The 8812-nt window shown below is 47.7% G+C and overlaps 1 non-coding gene across 1 annotated transcript; it reads left to right on the top strand.

Moving 5' to 3' along the window:
- Positions 1-358: 358 nt before the first annotated feature.
- On the top strand, positions 359-432 carry TRNAT-AGU (transfer RNA threonine (anticodon AGU)). The gene has a single exon. It is a non-coding gene; the product is annotated as a tRNA-Thr (tRNA).
- Positions 433-8812: the final 8380 nt, after the last annotated feature.

Below are 8812 nucleotides of genomic sequence, written 5' to 3'. Positions count from 1 at the left end.
GGGTCACAAGAGGTGAAGGAAAGAGCACATGGGTTATATAAGCATTCATGAATGTAACTTGTTTATATTGGTGACCTTTATTCAGTGCACTCTAGTTTAGTTTTAAGTATGTTTGAGCACTTTGTCCACCAGTATGTGGTCTTCATACTTCAAAACATTCCAAACTAAACACAAACGTACTTATAATGATGTTCGTTTTCCATGACCCCTTTCGCAGCTTTTCCATTCTTTTATAAGGTTTTGTTCTTCATTGCCTTTGTGAGAGTTACTGAAAAGTATAACCGTTTTATGAATAGAAAATTGTGTTTCACATTCATAATAGGACAGGAGGCAGAATGCAGAGCTCTTGATTGCACCTGCCGCTGTGGCTTAGTTGCTCAAAGCTCCTGTCTAGTAAACAGGGGATCCTGAGTTCAAATCTCAGCAGTGCCTCATTTTATCATACTCAGTCCAGACATAAATAGAACGTGCTGTTTTGAGATCAACAATTATAATCTGTCTACTAAACCCCATTGCTGCTATTCTTCTAATTAGTGACATGTCCATAAGTCTCCTCTTTGGAAGCTAAAAGGTTTATTTAGTGTTTAAATACCAATGTATATGTAATGTTCCACCAACCAGAGTACTTTTGATTTTCTAAACCAACAACTGTGCCTTTGTGAAGCGAAAAGATTTTCGGGCAGCAGTGATGTAAGCTTCCAACAACAGGAGCAGCACAGGCAGCAGCATCAGTTACTGACACTGTTACAGAACATCAAAAACAAAACAATGGAGAAGGAGGATACAATGCTGGGCCTGCCCTCCTTAGAAACTGAGGAATGTTACATAAAGACCCAGCAGGAGGGGAGTCCCCACAAGAAAGAAAGATTGCCCTTGGTGGCATGCTTCATTGGAACGGCCGATGAGATTGGTGCTACGACCTATGAGATATGTGGGAGCACTTGTATCGGATCCTCAATGTGACTCAGGAGAAGGGAAAGATAGGAGTGGGGGGGGGGGGTTCTTGAAGAGGTTAAAAATACCTGCCTCCTAGCGGTTCCAATAATTTAATAGATCTCCTAGAGGCAATATGTTTAAAAAAGGGGGTACGTGGAAGTAGGGTATACAATGTAGACAGGTAGATTATGTACCCTACTTCCACATACCCCCTTATCTCATAGGTCGTAGCACGCCCCCTTCCGCAGCGGAACAGGGGGAACCTAATGATGAAGAATGACACCAAGGGGTAGCACTGGTGAGGGAGGGTTTTTTAAAGGAAGGCCTTACTTTCCTTGTTTTTCTTGTGGGGACTCCCCTCCTGCTGGGTCTTTATGTAATGTTACTGTTACAGAACAGGCAGAATAGGTTCAAGCTTCAATGTCCTAAGAACAGGCAGAGCAGAGGCAGTCGGAATGTGAGCGTGGCTGCAGAGGATAGATGTCTATATTATAGGCAGCAGCACTGCAAGATTCACTTACATGATGAGACTGGTTTAGGCCAAAATTAATGTTGGGGAGTGGACGGAGAGGTAATAAAGCCAGGCCCAAAACAAAGCACTTTTAGAAATTGCCAGTGTACACACAACAAGTAAGGCCTTTTGTGGAGTTCTGTGTACATTCATAAGGGGTCCTTTAAAATAATGTGCCTACACTTTGCTGTATCCCCTGGACAGTTTTTAACTACTTTATGAGACCAATTTAACCTATTGTGACTGAAACCTGGAACTACTTCTGAATTGTTGTGTCTAGTAAGGGTGGGCTGTCAACTCTGCTCCATTAGTGGAGTTTGCAGAATTCTTCACACTCCGTGCTCCTCTTAGTGCGCGGAGTTCTGAAAACGTCTGCATATTGGAGCAGAGTTTTTTCCTCGCTTGCCAACATTAAGTTTGCGACCAAGGAAAATCTTCCTCTAGACCACCCCTGGCGAGATTTCTCAATGCAGATGTTTGTAGATATTCGCCACCACTCGCATTGAGAAACCTTCCGTTTGCATGGAAGAAGCTTGTGTTCAAGTAGAAAATCTACTTGAGTATCAGAAAAATAGCAGAGCTCTCTTGTGCTGCTCGTGATGCTGTTCACGCTGATTTTACAGTGCAGTACAAACACCCAGCGCAAAAAATCAGCACAAATGGCACAACCTAATCAATCAATCAAACAAATTTCTTAAGCGCACTTCTCACCCGGTAGGGTCTCAAGGCGCTGGGGGTTTGGGGGGGGGGGGGTGGGGCTAACCTAACACACTCCACTTCTTTGGTTAACTCCAAGTAACATGGAGCAGAGTTTTTTGGTCACTTCGCGGAGTTCCGCATAGAAATTCGGCCAGGCCTAGTGTCTAGTTCTGCAGAGTCCACTTAGGGTATTGTGTCAAATACACAGTTTCATCTGGAGTTCTGCTAACATTTTCCAAACCTCACCAGGAGCATTGTTACTACTTTTAAAGATCACCTCTGGCATATTTTTTCTGATCTGGTAGTGTAGGTTGTCTGCTTCTAGAGGGCTCATCTGGAGTATTGTGACTGGTACCACAGTCACACCTGGCATTTTGCACCCCGTTCTAGTGGCAGCATCTGAAGTTTTTTCTCTTGTTTTGAGGCCACCACTGCCGTAATGTGTCCAGTGCTGCAAATATTGGCTTGTTACTGAAGCCATGTCTATAGTATTGGTCACAGTTGTAAAAGTAGATGTCTCAGCTGGTATATTTGACTACATTCTGAACTCACATTTACAGTGTTGTGTTTAGTTCTGGCCAATGCCTCTGGAGTGTTGTTTACAGTTTTGGAGCCAAACCTGAAGACTGCCTCTATTTCTGGATACCGCATCTGGGGTGCAGTGATCAGTTCTGGAGAGGAACCATCCGGAAGCAAGACTCTAAAACAGCAAAGTTGTGAACAACGCAAGTGGAACAACGCTTGGGTGAACAACAAATTAGTTTCCCTGTGCCTTAACCATGCATGTGCTGAACACAGCACATGCATGGTTAAGGCAGAGAAAAAGGGAGTCAGCATTGGGAGTGGACGTTGTCAGGTAAGGGGGGCTGGGGCATGGTTAGGGGTAGTTTGTAGGGGTGGGGATAGTTTGGTTTTTAGGGGTGGGGTGGGGGGTCAGGTTAGTGCTGGTTTTTAAGGGTCAGGGCGGAGGGATGGGGTAGTTCTGGTTTTTAGGGATGAGGAGTCGGGGTAGTTTTAGTTTTAGGGGCAGGGTGGGGTTCAGGGTTCTTTTAGTTTTTGGGTTGGGGTGGGGGGGTCGTGTAGTTTTAGTTTTAGGGGTGGGGTAGTTCTGGGTATTAGGGCAGGTGGAGGGTCGCATGCTGGAACCACACATGCAATCCCACACATAACTTTACTAGGCATGCCTTTACAATGAAAAATTGTTGTTAAGACATGCATGGTAAAGGCATTCGTGGTAACAACGCGGTCGTTGTACCGACTGTGTTGTTTAGGCATGCGTGGTTCTATGATTCGTTGTTCCATCATACATTAATTCTGGAGGCTTTATCTACAGTATTTTCTTCCATTATACATGTCTCACATGGTATATTTTATTACTTTAGGTCAAGTTGTGAAGGCCATGTATTTGATATTGTTTTCAGTTATGGAAGCTTCACCTGAAGTTTTCTATCCAGTTCTAAAGGCCTCTTCTGAAATATTGTGTCTACCCTGGGTGTCTCATCTGGGTACTGTCTCAAGTGCCTCACACCCCATCTGAAACATTATGGACCTCATAATGACATTGGTGGTAAATCCCGCTTACTGGCGTGTTGATGGCCACCAACATACCGTCGTGAGGCGAACATCCGTTCGTCATATTATGACACACACACATTAAACCGACAGAATACTGCCACAAACACATATCCGCCAGACCAAAGGTTAGTGGTAAAGTGTCGGTAAGAACACCTATACCGTTACGCCAACAAAATAACACCCACCACATTATGAGCCACTAATCACCACAGCGGAAATTCAACAGCGGTATACCATTGGCGGAACACACCAGCGCAGCCAGAATGGCCACCCAAATACAAAACAACACAACATTGGCCAAAACTAAAAGCACACACCTGACACAGATACACACACCACATCCACCCACCCACAGCACTATAGAACACCCACCCACATTACCCACAACCCTTTACAAACACGAAATATAGCCAAGAAATAGCCACACAAATCACAGCAACAACTACACACACCACAAACACCCATCCGTGATGTACCCCATACCCCACCACAGTATTCAACACCCACTGCACAACACACACCACACAACACTAATGTCTCGACAAACTCACCCCCGTTTCACAGATGAGGAGCTGCGGGTCATGGAGGAGGAAATAGTCAGGGTAGAGCCACAGTTGTTTGCAGCACAGGTACAGCAAATCTCCACTGCAAGGAAGATGGACCTATGGCAGAGAATCGTGGACCGGGTGAACACCATGGGACAGCAGCCAAGAACAAGTGACTACATCAGGAAGAGGTGAAACGACCTACGGGGGAAGGCACGTTTCATGGCAGCAAGGCACCAGCTCACCATCCAGAGGACTGGTGGTGGACACCCTCCTCCTCGCCCACAGCTGACAGCATGGGAGGAGCAAGTCTTGGCAATAGTGCATACTGAGGGGCTCACTGGAGTTTCCAGAGGACTGGACACTGGTGAGTCAATATTTACTAACTATCCCCCACTTACCTGCATGCCACTACCACCCCTCACCCTGAAACCCATCACTCCACTCAATTCCCCCCACAGTGCACCACCACAATTGACTAACCTGAATGCCAAGCCCTGCATGCATGAGCATCCCTCCCAGCCCTGCACACACACCCACCACCAATGCATGTACATCATGGAGAACTAACAGTCCCACAAGACATCACCATACACAAGAAAGGTGGCAGGGCAACTGCAACGATATAGGGGAAGCTAGGGATGTAGAAAATGTCACAGACATGTAGCATAATATACCACGTACATCCCCACAGGTGCCCCAGCCAATCTCAGGGCGAGGAGGTGCATGGCTACCCAGTCCCCTATCAGAAGATGTCCCCAGTAATGACAGAAACTCTGTACTTCTGGATCTGGATGAACTCCCTGGCCCATCAGGGACCACTGGTCAGTCAGCTACCCCAGCCCACACCCACTCCACCACAGAGCCTCTCACCTCAGTATCAACACCACAGCAGCTACCCAACGTCCCCATACCTCTGTCCCCAGGACACGTCAATCAGCAGTGTGCCCACCTGTACAGAGACCCCAGTCCACATGTCAGAGCCAAGACAATCAGGGTCCTGGGGTCAGTGGCAGTGGGCACAGCATTCAGGGGACACAGGGACCGGGACACTCATAGGAAAGCTGTGTGCCAGGGTGAGGACAGGCCCAGGGAACCGACTGCCCAGGAGGCACTCACCAATGTCCTGGGGGCTTACCAACAATCCCAAGACAAGTTGGGCCAGATGTTAAACATCTTGCAGGAGAACAAGCGGCTGCAGGAGGAACACCACCATGAGATCAGGAAAGATGTGCAGGCCCTCAACACCACCATGGTCTCCATAGCAAGGGTGCTGGGTGATATGCCAACATCATGAGGGACTATACAGCACATCAGCGGGCCCCTTCCACTAGCCAGTCAACTGAACAGCCCTCCACATCTGCTGCAGCTAGTGGACAGGTGGCCCTGCCACAGGACCCACTCGCCACCAGCACCCCTACCCCTGCAGAAGGCGAACCACCCCACAAACGTTCCCTGCAACCCAGATGCCAGAGACACTTGCCAAGACCAAGACCACTGCCAGGAAAGGAGACCCTCCTGAATGTTCCCCTTGTGTTAAACTCTGTCACCTTGTCTACTTTAAACTGCCATTGGCCCCCTTCCTATGGCCCCTTGGACACTGGACCTGTGCTACAAACAGACTCGACCAATACCTTGGACTTACCTCTACCATCACCCCATTCTATTGCACTATTCCTTTTATATTTTTCTCTACAATAAACACCCTTGAACACAACTTGAGTGATAGTGCTTTATGTGATGAAAATGATCAATAATATTGACAGTTTCATCTTGTGCAATTGTCCTGAACTTTGTGATTGCATACAAATAATGGCCTGTAGCTGTCTGTAGTCATCACATCGGTACACAGTTGTAACCACACCAACATCTACAAAATGAGAAGGCATAGATGACAGTCAGTTGAGATGCAAAGGAAGTGACTGCCATCATGTTACAGCCACACTGAAAAAATAAATAATCAGAGGAATGGTCAGTTTCACTGTCTTACCTGTGTGTTATTAGAAGTACTGCTGTGTAACTGATGTCCTGTTGTCCACATCCTGATCCTCTGCCTCCTCATCCTCACTGTCCTAAGGGTCCACTGCTGCCACAGGAGCATTGTCCCCTCCTCCTCCTGCATATAGGGCACATGGCGTCTGAAGGCCAGGTTGTGCAATATGCAGCATACAACAACTATCTGGCAGACCTTCTCAGGAGAGTAGCAGAGGGATCCACCTGTCAGATGAAGGCACCTGAACCTGGCCTTCAGGAGGCCGAAGGTTCGCTCATTTATCCTCCTGGTTCACCCATGAGCATCATTATACCTGTTCTCAGCCCCTGTCCTGGCATTCTTCACAGGGGTCAAGAGCCACAAAAGGTTTGGGTAGCCAGAGACACCTGCAAGAATTGAGGTACAAACATTAGCCTTGCAAAATGGTATGGAGTATGACTCCTGAAGGCATACACTGAAATGCATTGTGTGTGGACTCAGGCTCACCTATTAGCCATACCCTGTGCCTCTGTAGGTGTGCCATCACATTTGGGATGCTGCTATTCCTCAAAATGAAGGTGTCATGCACTGAGATGTACTGGTCAGCCAGGCACACCATTTGCACATTGAGTGAGTGGAAACTCTTCCGATTTCTGAAAACCTGTTTCATTGTGCTGGGGGGGGGGGTGGGGCACAAATGCAATATGTGTTCTATCAATAGCCCCAATAATATTAGGAATATGTCCCATTGCATAGAATCTAGCCTTCATAGTGGCCAAATCTTTCACTTGGGTGAAAGCGATGTAGCTGCACATGTGTTTAAGCAAGGCAGACAAAACCCTTGCCAGCACTATTGAGAACATTGGCTGTGATATTCCTGCTCCCAAACCCACAGTCACTTGGAAAGAGCCAGTTGCCAGGAAATGGAGCACAGATAGAACTTGCACAAAAGGGTGGATCCCAGTGGGATGACGGATAGCTGATATCAGATCAGGCTCCAATTGAGCACACAACTCTGTGATTGTGGCCCTGTCCAGTCTATAGGTGAGTATTATGTGTCTGTCCTCCACTGTAGCCAAGTGCACAAGGGGTCTGTACACAGGGTCTTGCCTCCTATTCCTCCGCAGTGGTAGGTACCTAAGTGACACAAGAGTGAGAAGGGAATGACAAACTGAACAATGGAACCACCGCCTCAGTGTAAATGAGCTTGTACGTAATTGTACAATGTAAATGGCAATGTATGTACAATTGACAGCAATGATGTAGTTTTCAATTTCAGAATGTTGACTACCACCATGGAATGGCGACCGCCTGTCCTGTATTTAGGGACAGGTAGAAGTGATGAACCTTTGCCGGCACTGTGCGTCATGGCAGAAGATGGTCCTGCACCGCCATGCTATTCCTCATTGGCTTACATGGGGCTCTATGGAGTACAGTGTCCAATGAGGATCACCGGCGGCGGTGACGGTGTACACTGTAGAGAACATGACCACCATTTTCTGTCTATAACCTCACTTGATTCCTGACTTTTCACAGGACAACACCTCCACTGCATGTGCTGCTGTAACCTGAGTGTGGAACCTACCATGGCCCGTGTGACAGGGAAAAGGGACCCTGCCTTCACTTTAGAGGAGATGGAGCGCCTGGTGGATGGGGTCCTATCCCTGTATGCACAGCTGTATGGGTCTCCAGACTAACAGATTAGTACACCATAGGGATGATGTATGCTGCAAGATTGCATGGAGTGGTGTGTGCTGGTAGTGTGTATTTTGGGTGGAGGTATGTCTTTTGGTAGTGTACATGCATGGCTCTGGGTGATGTGTGTGCCATTTGAGGGAAAATGGTATTTGTGGGCCATACGTGTAACAGGCTGGATTGTATAGTTAATGGTGTTCTCGTGTCTGTATTTTCTCTGCAGGTGAGCGCCCATCAGAAGAAGGGATTGTGGCATGCCATCGCCAAGGATGTGCAGATCCTGGGGGTCTATAGCAGGTGGAGCAACCACTGAAAGAAAAGGTGGGAGGACCTGAGACGTTGGGCACAGAAGACCGTTGAGGCCCAGCAGGGGATGGCCTCCCAACGAGGGAGGGGTGTCCGTCGGAACCTGAACCTCCTGATGGCTCCCATACTGGCAGTGGCATTCCCAGAGCTGGAGGGGCACTTGAGAGCAGTACAGCAGCCAGAAGGGGGTGAGTACAGAGTGTGTAACAACCATCTTTGTTGCCTGGCATGGGATCCTGGTGGTGGGTTTCAGTTAGTGGGTGCAGCTTAATGCCGGCTCAGACATTGCTGCGTGGTCCAGCTCAGGGTAAATGGATGTATCGCAAAATCTTGTTAACTAGCTAGACAAGGTCAGACAAGGCTTAGTAGTTCCCATGAGGGGTACAGATGGCGGTGGTTGGTTCTCATCTTGCTGTGGTACCTAGCCATTGGAATGCCAGTGCGGTGCATAGTCCTCAATCTTGATCCCTGTGTCTGATGGTAATGTGTATGCCATCTGTTGTGTTGGTGCTGTAATTGACCCAGTAGTCCCTTTCTCCCCCCCGATTATCTTCTGTCATCCTGTTCAAGTGT

Source organism: Pleurodeles waltl, chromosome 12, assembly GCF_031143425.1.
Source record: "Pleurodeles waltl isolate 20211129_DDA chromosome 12, aPleWal1.hap1.20221129, whole genome shotgun sequence".
Classification (NCBI taxonomy): domain Eukaryota; kingdom Metazoa; phylum Chordata; class Amphibia; order Caudata; family Salamandridae; genus Pleurodeles; species Pleurodeles waltl.
The sequence above is the reverse complement of the archived record's forward strand: the minus strand, read 5'-3'. Positions and strand labels throughout refer to the sequence as shown.